The 15,484-nt window shown below is 50.3% G+C and overlaps 1 protein-coding gene across 3 annotated transcripts in view; it reads left to right on the forward strand.

Annotated features, from left to right (window-relative positions):
- Window positions 1-15,484, forward strand: part of LOC119967085 (tyrosine-protein kinase Fyn) — a 316,569-nt gene that overhangs the window by 149,379 nt on the left and 151,706 nt on the right. The window lies entirely within an intron of this gene.

The raw sequence follows: 15,484 nt of genomic DNA on the forward strand, positions 1-15,484 counted from the left end.
TGCTCCGGTTTCCTCCCACAGTCCAAAGATGTGCAGGGAATGTGCAGGGATACCTCTCCATTCTGCTGAGGAAGGAGCAGTGCTCCGAAACCTCGTGTGTGAAACAAACCTGTTGGACTTTAACCTGGTGTTGTAAGACTTCTTACTGTGTTAGCTTTGACAAAGAGTCATCGGACTCGAAACGTCAGCTCTTTTCTCTCTCTACAGATGCTGCCAGACCTGCTGAGATTTTCCAGCATTTTCCCTTTCGTCTTACGTTCATATGTTCTACAGTTGTGGCAGACGGTCTTTCTTCACACACTTAGCAAACCGCTTATTCAGCAATAGGTTTCTCAGCTATTACCCCGGAAATCCAGCAATCGTGTGTTGCAATTGGGCTAGGAAATGACTATTGACTGCCAACAAAGAAAGTCCAGAATTATTCACATTCTCCTGCATCCCTGCCTCCTTCAACAATGTTGAGAATACAGTATGGATGAAGACGTTGATCATTGACAGTGTTTGCCTTCTTTCTATGGGAGCAATTGATTAAACTACTGGTATTTTGATTAGCTTTGTTTTATTTTATTTTAACTTTCCAGCAAAAGATGATTATACATATAAAAGCACCATGTTTCTATTCTGTGGAACTCCCACAAAAGGTAGTTGAGGCCACAATGTGTAATTTCTGGAAGGAATTAGATACAGTCCTTGGGGATAAATGGATGTGGGGCGAAGGTGGGATCAGGGTATTGAATTTGATGATCCGCCATGATCATGATGAATGGCGGAGCAGGCTCAAAGGGCCGAATGGCCTCCTACTCTTTTCTATGTATGTATGTGCATTCTAATATAATTATTGATGGAATTTTTGAGCTTTATGCATGGTTCGAGATGAGAAAGAAAATGATTTCTCTTTCATTGGGCGGTACATCAGTGCACCAAGCAGAGAGGAAAAAAAAGGTTTTAAAGTTGCTGATGTAAAATAAATATCTGCCTGCAAAAGGGTTTTAAAATGTGAAATGAAATATTTATAACAGTACCAGAATACCTTCTACATTATTGAGTAATGCAGTAGATGTAAATTAATTTATCTGGATTTTCCAGAGGCCTTTGATAAGATGGCCTGCGATAGACTAATGAATAGGGTCAGAGAATGTGGAGGCCCAGGACAAGTGGCAGAATGGACTGCTGTTTGCCTTCAATACAGAAAACAGCGTGTGGGAGGAAAGGGATGTTGTTCGGAGTAGTACACGGTGGGAAATGCAGTTTCACAGCAATAAGCCCCGGGACCGATGCTGTTTATGATTTATATGAGCAATTGGGGATCCCAAAGGCAATTTCTAAATTTACGGATGAAAATGAAATGAAAATCGCTGATTGTCACAAGTCGGCTTCAAATGAAGTTACTGTGAAAAGCCCCTAGTCGCCACATTCCGGCGCCTGTTCGGGGAGGCTGGTACGGGAATTGAACCCACGCTGCTGGCCTGCCTTGGTCTGCTTTAAAAGCCAGCGATTTAGCCTAACTCCAAATTGGGGAGGCCTGATGCTTAATTTTGATTTGATTGATGCTTGATACTTGAGGAAGACTACAACACATTTACAGGAGGGCAGTTATAAACTTCATAATAATCTTTATTGTCACAAGTAGGCTTACATTAATACGGCAATGAAGTTACTGTGAAAAGCCCCTAGTCGCCACATTCCAGCGCCTGTTTGTGTACACAGAGGGAGAATTCAGAATGTCCAATTCACCTAACAGCACATCTTTAGGGACTTGTGGGAGGAAACCAGAGCGGCTGGTCATTTCCCACACCCACATTCTCCACTTTTTCTGACTTTTGTCTCTCGCGAACTTCCCTCCTTTGCCCCACTGTCACATACCGTCAGCCAACTGTGCTCCATGCTTCAGGATTTCCCAGCCAAATTCTAACCTTAACTACAAGCCTCTCCTCTATTTTCAAGCTTTTCCTTAAAAGCCAGCTTTTGGTTACCCGTTCTAATATCTCCTCCTCTAACTGGGTCTCCAGTTCTGTCAAATTCCGCCTCTGTATTTAAAAATAAATTCACGTGAGGGATGTGGGTACCGCTGTCTAGGCCAGAATTTGTTGTCTGTCTCTCATTTCCCTTAAGGAGGTGGTGGTGAGCTGCTGCCTTGAACTGCTGCAGCCCATGTGGTGTAGGTACACCCACGGTGCTGTTAGGGAGAGAGTTCCAGGATTTTGACCCAGCGGCAGTGAAGGAACGGCGATATATTTCCAAGTCAGGATGCCACGTGGCTTGGAGGGAAACTTGCAGGTGGCGGTGTTCCCATGTGCCTGCTGCCCTTGCCCTTCTGGGTGGTAGAGGCCACAGGTTTGGAAGGTGCTGCTGAAGGAGCCTTGGTGAGTTGCTGCAGTGCCTCTTGTGCCCCAGAGAATCTTTTTTTCTATATTAAAGTTGCTGCATGTTAAATTGTGGAATATGAGAACACGCAGGCCTCTGACTCGAAATAAATCAAACCCCATCCATTGCCAGAGAAATTATTCATAATGCGGGGAACCGAAACTATAGGGACAGAGGAAATGGATAATGCTAATTTTAGCTTGTATTTAAAAGAATTCTTCTATAAAAGCAAGGTCTAATTTTGAAGCCTATGACCAATTTTCACTAATGCAAGAACCAAACTTATTGATTAAAGCAGTCCATTAGACTGATGCTTTCTATCTTGCACTTTGTTCTTATTCACGAGTTCACTTCCCTTTACTGCTCCAGACCACTTCAAATATGATTTATGACAGGACTTGCAAGTATTTTACATTGGATTTTTCTGTGGTTAAATCCAATCTCCTCTCCATTCTGAAAGGATTTGATGTTATCTCTAGTATGTAATTTTTAGGAGATCCTGCATTAAATTGCCCTTAATTTTATTGCTTAGCAACTAGGGAAACTTGCGTGTCTTTGAACCGTTGGAGGTGCCAGAAGTACTATGCCCAGATTATTTTGTTACATTTACCAGAACAACATTTGTGTGGTTTATGCCAAACTTAGCAGAACAGGCCACATGTTCAGCCCGTCATATACTGTGGGCAGCACAGTAACATAGTGGTTAGCACTATGGCTTCACAGCGGCGCCAGGGTCTCAGGTTTGATTCCCGGCTTGGGTCACTGTCTGTGCAGAGTCTGCACATTCTCCCCGTGTCTGCGTGGGTTTCCTCCGGGTGCTCCGGTTTGCTCCCACAGTCCAAAGATGTGCTGCTGGGTATGTTGGGCATTCTGAATTCTCCCTCTGTGTACCCGAACAGGCGCCGGAATGTGGCGACTGGCGGCTTTTCACAGTAACTTCATTGCAGTGTTAATGTAAGCCTATTTGTGACAATAAAGGTTATTACTATATTATTATTAGAAGGATTGTTCTTCAGGTTCTTGAAATGCTCACCTGAACTCAAACATATTCTTTGTTTAAATGGAGCAATGGTGCCGTCAGTAAATTAATTTAAACCCAACCTGACGGCGAGGCGAGAGATGAATGGGTGCTTGGAGATATTAAGGGATACAGGCCAAAGGCAGGTGCATGGAGTTGGCCATGAACTCATCGAATGGCGGGGCAGGCTCGAGGGGCTGAATGGCCTACTCCCGTTCCGATGAGATGATTTGTGTTTCAGCAGGGCGGGACTACAAGAGATGGGTGATGAAGGAAGACCACAGTGAATCGGGTGTATTGGTGATGGTTTTAGGTTGGGGATGGCGGACGAGGGGGGGTGTGCGGAACAGCTGCATTGCCCTATTTTTCTAGCTCGCACGAGTATCGACAGATGCAAAGCCTGCCCACTAACCCCCACTGCCCAGGGGAGGTGGTGAAAATGTAAAAAAGAGAACTTGCATTTTCATGGCCTCTGAGCATCCTAAAGTGCAGAATGACCAATGAGAAAGTTCCCAAGTGGAGCCCAGTACAAGAAGTGTTTCAGCAGATTTGCACACAGCATGTACCCACAAACAGCGGGTGGCCAGCTCCGAGTGAATTGAAGCAAGTTTATAATGGTTTCTGTGTTTGTAACAAAGTGCTAATCTCCTGATGATGATTAGACCGGTTGCTAATTTTGTTCAGCGCCCTATGATTGGGGGAGTGCGGGGGAAGCAGCAGAACTATTCCTGCATTACTCAGTGAATTGTATTTCCTCTGGAATGGATTTGATACCCTTGGTGTATGAAGGGAATCAGATGCACTACTTCAGAACCAGAAAAATACTTCCGGCTTCACACATTCGCATTTGCTAGTGCAGGCTGCACTAAATGCAGAATTCGCTACTTTATTCAGCCTTCCATCTTGACGCGATCGCCCTGTTCTTGGCTGGGATGGTGTGCATTGCAGTGTGCAGCTGCTGGAGGCTTATGTAAAAGACAAAAGCCAGGATTCTCCGCTATCCGGCGGGGCGGGCTGTACCAGCGGCAAGGAGTGGCGTGAACCACTCCGGCGTCGGGCCGCCCGGAAGGTATGGAATCCTCCGCACCATCACGTGTATCGACAGATGCAAAGCCTGCCCACTAACTGCCCCCCCCCACCCCCCACCCCAGAACTCGGCAGGCCGCCTGCACAACCAGGTCCCGCCGGTAAGGACCTTGTTTGATTTACGCCGGTGGGACTGGCCAAAAACGGGAGGCCACTCGGCCCATCGCGGAGCAGAGAGAATCGGTGGGGGGGGGCTGCTGCCAACGGCCCCCGACTGGCGCGACGTGATTCCCACCCCCGCCGAAAGACCGACGCCGTAGAATCCGGCAGCCGGCATCGAGGCAGCGGGGCGGGATTCACGCCGCCCGCTGGTGATTCTCCGGCCTGGTGGGGGTTCGGAGAATCCCGCCCATAGTTCTGCACTGGTTGTTGCTGGGAACGTTTCTGCAGTGAATTGGCTACCATGACGTTCAAAGCCTCTCCACCAAAGAACCTGATTTCTAAAGTCAACGCACTATTTTTATTATCCCCACCCTAAGTAGATGAGTAAAAACCTATCCCATAATCCCCTAACAATAAGTTGCACCCATTTGGGCCTTTAACATAGAAAAATGCACCATAGAATCATAGAATTTACCGTGCAGAATGAGGCCATTTGGCCCACAATAATAATCGCTTATTGTCACGAGTAGGCTTCAATGAAGTTACTGTGAAAAGCCCCTAGTCGCCATATTCTGGCGGCTGTTCGGGGAGGTCGGTACGGGAATTGAACCCGTGTTCTACATTACCAGCCAGCTGTTTAGCCCTCTGTGCTAAACCAGACCATTGAGTCTGCACCAGCCCTTGGAAGGAGCACCCTACCAAAGCCCAGAGCTCCACCCTATCACTGTAACCCAGTAATCCCACCTAATCTTTTTGAAATGAAATGAAAAATGAAAAACGCTTATTGTCACGAGTAGGCTTCAATGAAGTTACTGTGAAAAGCCCCTAGTCGCCACATTCCGGCGCCTGTCCGGGGAGGCTGGCATGGTCAATCCACCTAATCTGCGCATCTTTGGACTTTTGGGAGGAAACCAGAGCATCCGGGGGAAACCCACGCAGACTCGGGGATAACGTGCAAACTCCACACGGACGATGACCCAAGCCGGGAATCGACCCTGGGACCGTGGAGCTGTGAAGCAATTGTGCTACCATGCCACCCATGATGCTTCACTGAGCAGGGTAAAAATGGACACCAAACCAGATATGGAACGACTAAAAATGGTGATCAGATGCCTCGTCAAAGAGGTGAATGTTTAATAAGGGCTTTAAATGTGGGAGAGTCAATAGCTATTTGGAAAGGAACATTGAGGGCACACAGCTCAAGTAGCTGAACGTGTAGTCTCCAGTCCATGCATGAAAGTCCAGAGTCAGGGGAAAACAAAGTTTTGGGAATTGTGCAGTAGGTGATTACAGTCACAGAGAAGTAGGAAGGGAGAGAGATTTAAACATAAGGTTGAGAATTTGGAATTTGAAGCATTGCGGGCAGATGCAATCGACAAGACAGAGCCCTGTGTAGGATTGGCAATGGGATGTGTCATAGTTGCGCACATAAGATAAAGCTTGCTTGTCATTTCTGCAGTTCCTGTCAGTGACAGGACAGGTGGGTCAGAAGCATTTAAATGCAGGATCTAGTTTCGCTAGGTCAGAGCTTGGGCTCGATCATTCTGAAGTAACATCTGCCATCGCATCCTTTAACATACAGCCCAGTGTAATTCATCAGCTGGTTTTTCCAATCGCTTCAGTTCATTGTTAGTTCACTAGCTGCTGCTGTCCATCACACACAAAGGAGGCTTATTCTCTTGTTGTCTAAATGGTTTCACCATCCCCAGTACTCAATTGGACTGAGGCACAGAATGGAACCTACTGTTCCGCAGGGAAATAGGGATTGCCTGTGTTCGATTGAGTTGTGCCCTGACTGCTGTGTATTAAGGGCCTGAGTTATGGTTCCAGCACATGACTGAGCCGCAGTCGTGAGCTGTCTTTGAGAATTTTATCCCCAGAAACACTTTAGCAAGCGCGCTGCACCAAGGCATTCAAAACTTATGATGCAACACCAGTTTTATTATTTCCCCATTATAGGTTACGCGCACCTCGGCTGACCTCTCCAATTCGGACTGTTAAATTCTCTCAAGTCTGTTGTGCCGAGTGCACCTTAACAAAAGTGAGGCCGTTACCGCTAACTTCAGGGCCTGCAGATCATTGTTTTGTGTTTTCTGGAACTGTGACCTGCCTGAGCTGCATTTTCATCTGACCTTGTGTGAGTTTGCTCTTTAAAAACAATATCTGGATGTTTGGGGAACACCAGGAAGAATTTATTTAAATAGAGTTGGTGAAGGGCAGCACGGTGGGGCAGTGGTTAGCACTGCTGCCTCACAGCGCCGAGGTCCCAGATTCGATCCCGGTTCTGGGTCACTGTCCGTGTGGAGTTTGCACATTCTCCCCGTGTTTGCGTGGATTTCACCTCCACAACCCAAAGATGTGCAGGGTCGGTGGATTGGACACGCTAAATTGCCCCTTAATTGGAAAAAAATGAATTGGGTACTCTAAATTTATAAAAATTAATAGAGTTGATGGGGATTGGAGGGCAAGTTAAAGAAGAGGGGGCTGGGGTGTAGTGGAGGGCCAGTGGTTGGAGGGGATGTGAAAGAGGAGGGGTTGGAGAGTGGTGCAGGGCCGGTGGTTGGAGCTTGGGGTGTGGTGGAGGGTCGGTGGTTGGGGTGCAGTGGAGGGCTGGTGGTTGGGTTGTGGTGGCGAGTCGGTGGTTGGAGCTTGGGGTGTGGTGGAGGGCCGGTGGTTGGAGTGCAGTGGAGGGCTGGTGGTTGGGGTGTGGTGGAGGGTCGGTGGTTGGGGTGTGGTGGAGGGCCGGTGGTTGGAGTGCAGTGGAGGGCTGGTGGTTGGGGTGTGGTGGAGGGTCGGTGGTTGGGGTGTGGTGGAGGGTCGGTGGTTGGGGTGCGGTGGAGGGTCGGTGGTTGGAGTGCGGTGGAGGGTCGGTGGTTGGAGTGTGGTGGAGGGCCGGTGGTTGGGGTGCGGTGGAGGGTCGGTGGTTGGGGTGCGGTGGAGGGCCGGTGGTTGGGGTGCGGTGGAGGGTAGGTGGTTGGGGTACGGTGGAGGGTAGGTGGTTGGGGTGCGGTGGAGGGTAGGTGGTTGGGGTGCGGTGGAGGGTCGGTGGTTGGGGTGCGGTGGAGGGTCGGTGGTTGGGGTACGGTGGAGGGCCGGTGGTTGGGGTGCAGTGGAGGGTCGGTGGTTGGGTTGCGGTGGAGGGTCGGTGGTTGGGGTACGGTGGAGGGCCGGTGGTTGGGGTGCGGTGGAGGGTCGGTGGTTGGGTTGCGGTGGAGGGTCGGTGGTTGGGTTGCGGTGGAGGGTCGGTGGTTTGTGTACGGTGGAGGGTAGGTGGTTGGGGTACGGTGGAGGGTCGGTGGTTTGTGTACGGTGGAGGGTAGGTGGTTGGGGTACGGTGGAGGGTAGGTGGTTGGGGTGCGGTGGAGGGTAGGTGGTTGGGGTGCGGTGGAGGGTCGGTGGTTGGGGTGCGGTGGAGGGTCGGTGGTTGGGGTACGGTGGAGGGCCGGTGGTTGGGGTGCGGTGGAGGGTCGGTGGTTGGGTTGCGGTGGAGGGTCGGTGGTTGGGGTACGGTGGAGGGCCGGTGGTTGGGGTGCGGTGGAGGGTCGGTGGTTGGGGTGCGGTGGAGGGTCGGTGGTTGGGTTGCGGTGGAGGGTCGGTGGTTGGGTTGCGGTGGAGGGTCGGTGGTTGGGGTACGGTGGAGGGTAGGTGGTTGGGGTGCAGTGGAGGGTCGGTGGTCGGAGGTTGGGGTGCGGTTGGGGTGGGGTGGAGGGCCAATGGTTGGAGTGGAGCGGAGGGCCGGTGGTTGGAGGTTGGAGTGTGGTGGAGGGCCGGTGGTTGGAGCTTGGGGTGTGGTTGGGGGCCGGTGGTTGGAGTGCAGTGGAGGGCTGGTGGTTGGAGTGTGGTGGAGGGTCGGTGGTTGGGGTGCGGTGGAGGGTCGGTGGTTGGAGGTTGGGGTGCGGTGGAGGGTCGGTGGTTGGAGTGTGGTGGAGGGCCGGTGGTTGGAGGTTGGGGTGCGGTGGAGGGTCGGTGGTTGGGGTGCGGTGGAGGGCCGGTGGTCGGAGGTTGGGGTGCGGTGGAGGGTCGGTGGTTGGAGGTTGGGGTGCGCGGAGGGCCGGTGGTTGGAGTGTGGTGGAGGGCTGGTGGTTGGAGGTTGGGGTGCGGCGGAGGGCCGGTGGTTGGAGTGTGGTGGAGGGCTGGTGGTTGGAGGTTGGGGTGCGGCGGAGGGCCGGTGGTTGGAGGTTGGGGTGCGGTGGAGGGTCGGTGGTTGGGGTGCGGTGGAGGGCCGGTGGTCGGAGGTTGGGGTGCGGTGGAGGGTCGGTGGTTGGAGGTTGGGGTGCGGCGGAGGGCCGGTGGTTGGAGTGTGGTGGAGGGCCAGTGATTGGAGGTTGGGGTGCGGCGGAGGGTCGGTGGTTGGAGTGTGGTGGAGGGCCAGTGATTGGAGGTTGGGGTGCGGCGGAGGGCCGGTGGTTGGAGTGCGGTGGAGGGCCGGTGGTTGGATGTTGGGGTGCGGTGGAGGGTCGGTGGTTGGGGTGCGGTGGAGGGTCGGTGGTTGGAGTGTGCGTAGGGCCAGTGGTTGGAAGGGAGGTGAAAGAGGAGGGGGTGATGAGTGCCTGGAAAAGATCTTGATTAAAGGGCATGAAACTAGTTGAAAACAAAATCATGAGGAGAGGCGGTTGGTTCTGTGAGGGGGGGGGGGGGGGGGGTTCTTTGTTTGGGCGTGGGGGGGTTCTCTGTTTGGGCGTGGGGGTTCTCTGTTTGGGCATGGGGGGGTTCTCTGTTTGGGCGTGGGGGGGGTTCTCTGTTTGGGCGTGGGGGGGGTTCTCTGTTTGGGCATGGGGGGTTCTCTGGGCATGGGGGGGTTCTCTGGGCATGGGGGGGGTTCTCTGGGCGTGGGGGGGTTCTCTGGGCATGGGGGGTTCTCTGTTTGGGCATGGGGGGCTTTGGTTCTCTGGGCATGGGGGGGGGTTTGGTTCTCTGTTTGGGCATGGGGGGCTTTGGTTCTCTGGGCATGGGGGGGGGTTTGGTTCTCTGTTTGGGCATGGGGGGGTTGGTTCTTTGTTTGGGCGTGGGGGGGTTCTCTGTTTGGGCGTGGGGGGAGGTCTCTGTTTGGGCGTGGGGGGGGTTCTCTGTTTGGGCATGGGGGGGGTTGGTTCTCTGTTTGGGCATGGGGGGGCTTGGTTCTCTGTTTGGGCGTGGGGGTGGGAGCACTGTGTTGCCAGGTTTCTGTCTGTGTTTCAGAACCTCCCTATCCTTGTCCCTAAGTCTTTTTAGTGGGACGAGGATGAGCAGGTTCTTTGGTGGGGTCGAGAATAAATGTGGGTGGTGGGCGGGGGGGGGCGCGAACCACGTCCACATGTTCTGGGCATGTTCTAGACCGGGGGAGTTCTGGCAAGGGTTCCCGGGCGTGATGTCCGAGGTGCTGGGTGTGGAAATGGTTCTGAGTCCGGATATAACGATATTTGATGTGTCAGAAGAGCCGGAGGTCCTAAGGGGCTGGTTTAGCTCAGTGGGCTAGACAGCTGGTTTGTAATGCTGAACAAGGCCAGAAGCGCGTGTTCAATTCCCTTACCAGTTTACCGAACAGGCCCCGGAATGTGGCGACTAGGGGCTTTTCACAGTAACTTCATACTTGTGACAATAAAAGATTATTATTAGGTTCAGTGAGGACGTGTGGATGAGGCCGATGTCTTGGCCTTTGACCCCTGATAGCCTGGAGAGGGATTTTGTTGTCTTGGCAGGACTTGGTGCTGCTAAAAGTGGGGATGTGGGTGAGCGACCTGGCACAATTCCTGAGGTTGGAGAAGGTCACGTTCACTCGGTAGGGGTGGGTGGGGGGTTCACCCAGAGGTGGAAACAGTTCATTGATTTCTTCTAGGAGAATTGAGGGTCAGCAAGGGGGGAGAGTTTTCTTTGGGGAGACGTGTTAAGGGAGGTTAAAATGTGGAAGGCGGGACGTGGCAGGGTGTTGGTGTCGGGGGGGGGGCATGGGGGGGAGAGGTTGGAGCGTTGTGGTGTTTATTGAGTTAATGTGTCATTCTTCTGATATTCTGAATTCTGTGTATTTATGCTAAATTTATGCTGTCTATTCCTGTATCAGCCTCCCCGAACAGGCGCCGGAATGTGGCGACTAGGGGCTTTTCACAGTAACTTCATTTGAAGCCTACTTGTGGCAATAAGCGAATTTCATTTCATTTCATAAATGCCTTGAATAAAAATATTTAAAAAAAAGAAAAAAATCACTAAATGCTTTCATGGGAAGATGGTGGCCAGAAGGGTGGGAGCAAATGGACCAAACTACCTTCTTACGATTCAGGCGTGTGGTATGTCAGCTCTCCTGCCTCAAAGGAGGGACTAAAGTAGTCATGGTCCCAGCAGCCTCTGGTCATCTGGGACTATGACGACTTTACTTATTACAAAATTGACCCTTTCCTGATGTTAATTACTGCTAGATTATGATTCAGTACAAGTGCTTTAGCCCTTTCTCGGGTTATGACATGGCACGGATGATGGGCTGAATTGCCTTCTTCTCTTCACCAGCAATTCTGTGATTCAACCTTTTTAAAAACTTGTATATCGACAGAGTTTGGTGGTTACACCCAATCATGTGGAATTATCTTACTGGGTGTTGTGTGGCTGGGCAGTTTGGCAGCACAAATATTATTACCCTGATCTCCTGAAAGTGAAAGTAAGGATTCCAGACTACACGTGTTGGGGGCTGGGGAATGAACGTTCAGAAAGGTGAATGAAGAGAGAGGCCAGCCAGCCGTGTGGCAGCCCATTCACTTTGCTGGGTTTCGAGTGAGGGAATTGCAGGAAAGTAGTGGGGTCTTGGGGACCAGACGTGGTTGTCCGATTTTGAAGAACTCTTCAGCATGCATGGGGATTTACAGCATTTGGTGAGTTCACATCTCAGTGATTCGTCTTGCTGCAATTATCTCTCCTAGCAACAGAACATATTTTGAGTTGTTTCAGCAGTAACACAGGTGGTTGTCATTTTCTGCTGGTGCAATGAAGAGGATTAGCTGGCATGCTAGAAATAGTTTGAAGTAAAGTTTCTTCTTTTATCTGATGTGTGCGTTGCTTGTGTAATATCACATAAGTCTCAGTTAACTGGAGTGCGTGTCTCAACCAACCTCCCCACCCCCCACCCCCATGACAAGAGGATGATACTTTTCTGCCCTCGACCGAGATCCCCATCATTGCGAGAATGTAGCGTCAATTTGTACTATAGTATGTAGCCTAAATTGTGGTGGTTCTTTTAAAATTTGGTATTCTGGTGTTTGTCCCGATGAGTGCAAGGTGAAAAGCTTCAGCAGCATGTCTCCAGTATTCAAGAAATGTCTTCACTCAAAAGGGCTGTAAATCGCTACCCCACAGGGTTGTGGATGTTCCATTGTTGATTTATTTAGTGCTGGGCTGGACAGATTTTTTGGTGTCTTGGAATCGAGGGATATGGAGGGTGGGCGAGGTCAAGCTCGAGACTGGCCATGATCGTATTGAATGGCAGAGCAGGCTCGACGGGTGATCTGGTCAACCTGAACATCTTTGGACTGTGGGAGGAAACTGGAGCACCCGGAGGAAACCCACGCAGACAGGGAGAGAAAGTGCAAACTCCACATTGACAAGCCACCCAAGGTGGGAATTGAACCCGGGTCTCTGGTGCTGTGAGGCAGCAGTGCTAACCACTGTGCCACCGTGCCGCCCACTCTGGGCTTCTCTTGTCCTCTTGGTCCACCAGAACACCAGAGCTGACCAGCTCCCCTGAATAGTTAGTGTCATTACCATTGATGAGAAGCTCAACTGGACAAAGCACTAAGTGCTGTGGCTACTAAAACTGGTTAGTGGCTAATATTCGGTTCGCCTGACCGTCTAGCCCCTCTCCCGGCGCCGGTCAGGATGTTCTCTCTCTTATCCGGATTAGTGCAGCCACAACAACGTTCAAGAAGCTCATCAGCATCCAGGACAAGGCAGCCCGCTTGACCACCCACCACTAATACATCGTGACAGCAGTGTGTTCCATGTACGAACTCCACTTCATCAACACACCAAGCTTCCTCCGACAGCACCTTCCAAATCTCTACCACTGAGAAAAACGAGGGCAGCAGGTCACCACCACCTGCCAGTTCACTTTCCAGTTTCTCCCCATTCCTTCATCTTTTCTTTCATGGGATATGGGTGTAGCTTCACTTCATTTGTTGCCCGTCCCTAATTGCCCAAGCTCGACCCTTTCGGGCATTGTAAAAGTCAACCGCACTGGAGTGGGTCTGGAGTTGCATGTAGGACAGACGGTGCAAGAAGAGCAGATTTCCTTCCCTGAAGAGGCATTAGTGAACCAGATGGGTATTTATGATGATGATCACCCATAGTTTCATGGTCATCCAGAATTTTTTTTTAAAATATTGAATTCAAATTCCAACAGCTGCAATTTGAACCCAGGTCCCCAGATCCTGACCCTGGGTCTCTGGATTATTAGTCCAGTCACAATACCACTGTACCACCACCTCTGAGAACCTAAGAACAATTGTTTTGTATTAGAGGAGTACTCTTGCCTTGCAGTGCTTCACAAAGGTGGACCCAGCCACCACGTTCTCAGAGGAACTTGAGATGTGGCACAGTAGCACAGTGGTTAGCACTGTTGCATCACAGCGGCAGGATCTCCGGTTCGATTCCCAGCTTTGGTCACTGTCTGTGTGGAGACTGCACGTTCTCCCTGTGTCTGTTGGTTTCCTCCGGGATTTCTGGTTTCCTCCCACAAATCCCGAAAGACGTGTTTGTTAGGTAATTTGGACATTCTGAGTTCTCCCTCGGTGTACCCAACAGGTGCCGGAATGTGGAGACTAGGGGCTTTCCACAGTAACTTAATTGCAGTGTTAATGTAAGCCGACTTGTGACACTAATAAAGATGATTATTATTATTATGTGCAATAAATGCCAGCAACACCCTCCTCCTGGCAATTAATTTTCAATAATGGAGAGATGCAAGGCCAACAAATCTGATCACTGTGGTCCTTGGACTCCATGTTATAATTGGTAGCTCCATTTTGTTTGTACATTATAACAACACTGGCCCCCTGGTTTATTCAGACCTCTTAAATAACTGTGTATTGAGATGATTCATTCTCTCCTGATGTTGATATTGTTCCATACTCCTGTCGTCTTCCGTGCTATCTGATCTCATTTCACTTCTGGCCTGCCCTGATGCAGCTGTTGGTTTTGATTCATGTCTTCAGTTTGGCTGCCATACGCTTATTCTCTAATTAACTCCAGGCCACAACTGGGTGAAGGAGATGGCCAAATGCCACCTCCAATGCCTTTGTACTCTCTCAATAGTGCGCAACAGAAATCTATTTTTCATGCATCTGGCTCGGCCTCGACAAGCCTCTCTCTCTCTCTCTCGGGTATCCAATTTGTGTGATGGGCATTTCATGACCAGGCTGAACCAGCGAGCGGAAGGTTATTTGTGGCCAAGGTTTAACAGCTGGCAATTGGAATACAGTGAACGTAACTATCTACAAAATACGACTTCCTGGCTTTGAAACTCTTGTGATCTCCAGAAGTTGCTCTTGGCTGCAAGAAATATTTTATCTGAGATTTAAATCGATCCCCAATTGATGCCTATGTTGGGTGATGCAGCCACTGAATGGCCCTGCTGGGGAGGCACTGTAATAATAATCAATAATCTTTATTATTGTCACAAGCCGGCTTACATTAACACTGCAATGAAGTCACTGTGAAAAGCCCCTAGTCGCCACATTCTGGCGCCTGTTTGGTTATACAGAGGGAGAATTCAGATTGTCCAATTCACCTATCTACACATCTTTTGGGACTTATGGGAGGAAACCCACGCAGACACGGGGAGAATGTGCAGACTCCGCACAGACAGTGACCCAAGCCAGGAATCAAACCTGAGACCCTGGAGCTGTGAAGCAACAGTGCTAACCACTGTCCTACCATGACGCCCAAATGTAGCAGACTTCTTATCACAACTGCTCAGTTTGGAGGGCTTATGTGAAGCTTTATTTCTGGACTGGTTAATGTGGTGTGAACATGTTTGCAGCAGCCTACAATTAGCTTTTTTCGCAAAATCGATCAAAGGTGTCAAAGTGTTGCATCAGTCCTTTTTTTATTTTGATGGGTGACTTTGTTGCAGGAAACAAAAGCTATACTTTTCTCTTTGGCTTTCCACGCCCACCGCCCCACAGCCCCAGGCCGGAATATACATTGGCAAAGTACACCCTGGGAGGGTTGTGTCGCATGTTTAGTTTCCTGGTGTCTTAGCTGTGCAAAGAGTCACCTCGGCACTTTTAACATGGGTCTTTGTGAGAAACTAAACGTGCATGACCTCAGCTGTGAAATGGAGTCCTGAAGAGGTCTTTGTCCTCCAACGGGACCAAACCCCCCTATGTCCCATAGAACTACAACTTTGAGTCAAATACCACCATTGTCGAAAATTCTTGTTCATCCTTTGTAGTCTGAGATGACCATGACCTATAGAATTCATTAAGCTTCCAGTGCAATGTGTTCGACGATGGCTACACAGATGTTTGTTGCTTGTATTGTTGGTGTGAGGAGGTCCTCGCAGCTCTGTCCTTGTGAAGCTAACATTTCCTGTTAGCTGGTGTGCGTCTGTTCTGTTCCTAAGGGGTCTTTATAAGATCGTCAGGAGTAGGACTTTCGGGTGCATCGAACGTGCTCCACTATTCAATTCAAGGCCAATTTGATTGTGCCCTTAACTCTAATGCCCTGCTGCCCCTTTATAACCCCTAGACTCTTTACCGATGAGATTGTGCCATATAGAGCTATTCTGCGCACGGTTCTCCCATGTGTCGGGCCGATATTGAACCTCTCTATTGAGAGCTTCAGGTGTCCTTGAAGCACCTCCTCTAGAATCAATGTGAATGTTTCCCTTCAATTAGCTTGCCATAGAAGAGCTTCTTTGGCAGGCACTCGTCAGGCATCCTGACAACATGTTCT

The sequence above is a fragment of the Scyliorhinus canicula genome, chromosome 6 (genome assembly GCF_902713615.1).
Source record: "Scyliorhinus canicula chromosome 6, sScyCan1.1, whole genome shotgun sequence".
Lineage (NCBI taxonomy): Eukaryota > Metazoa > Chordata > Chondrichthyes > Carcharhiniformes > Scyliorhinidae > Scyliorhinus > Scyliorhinus canicula.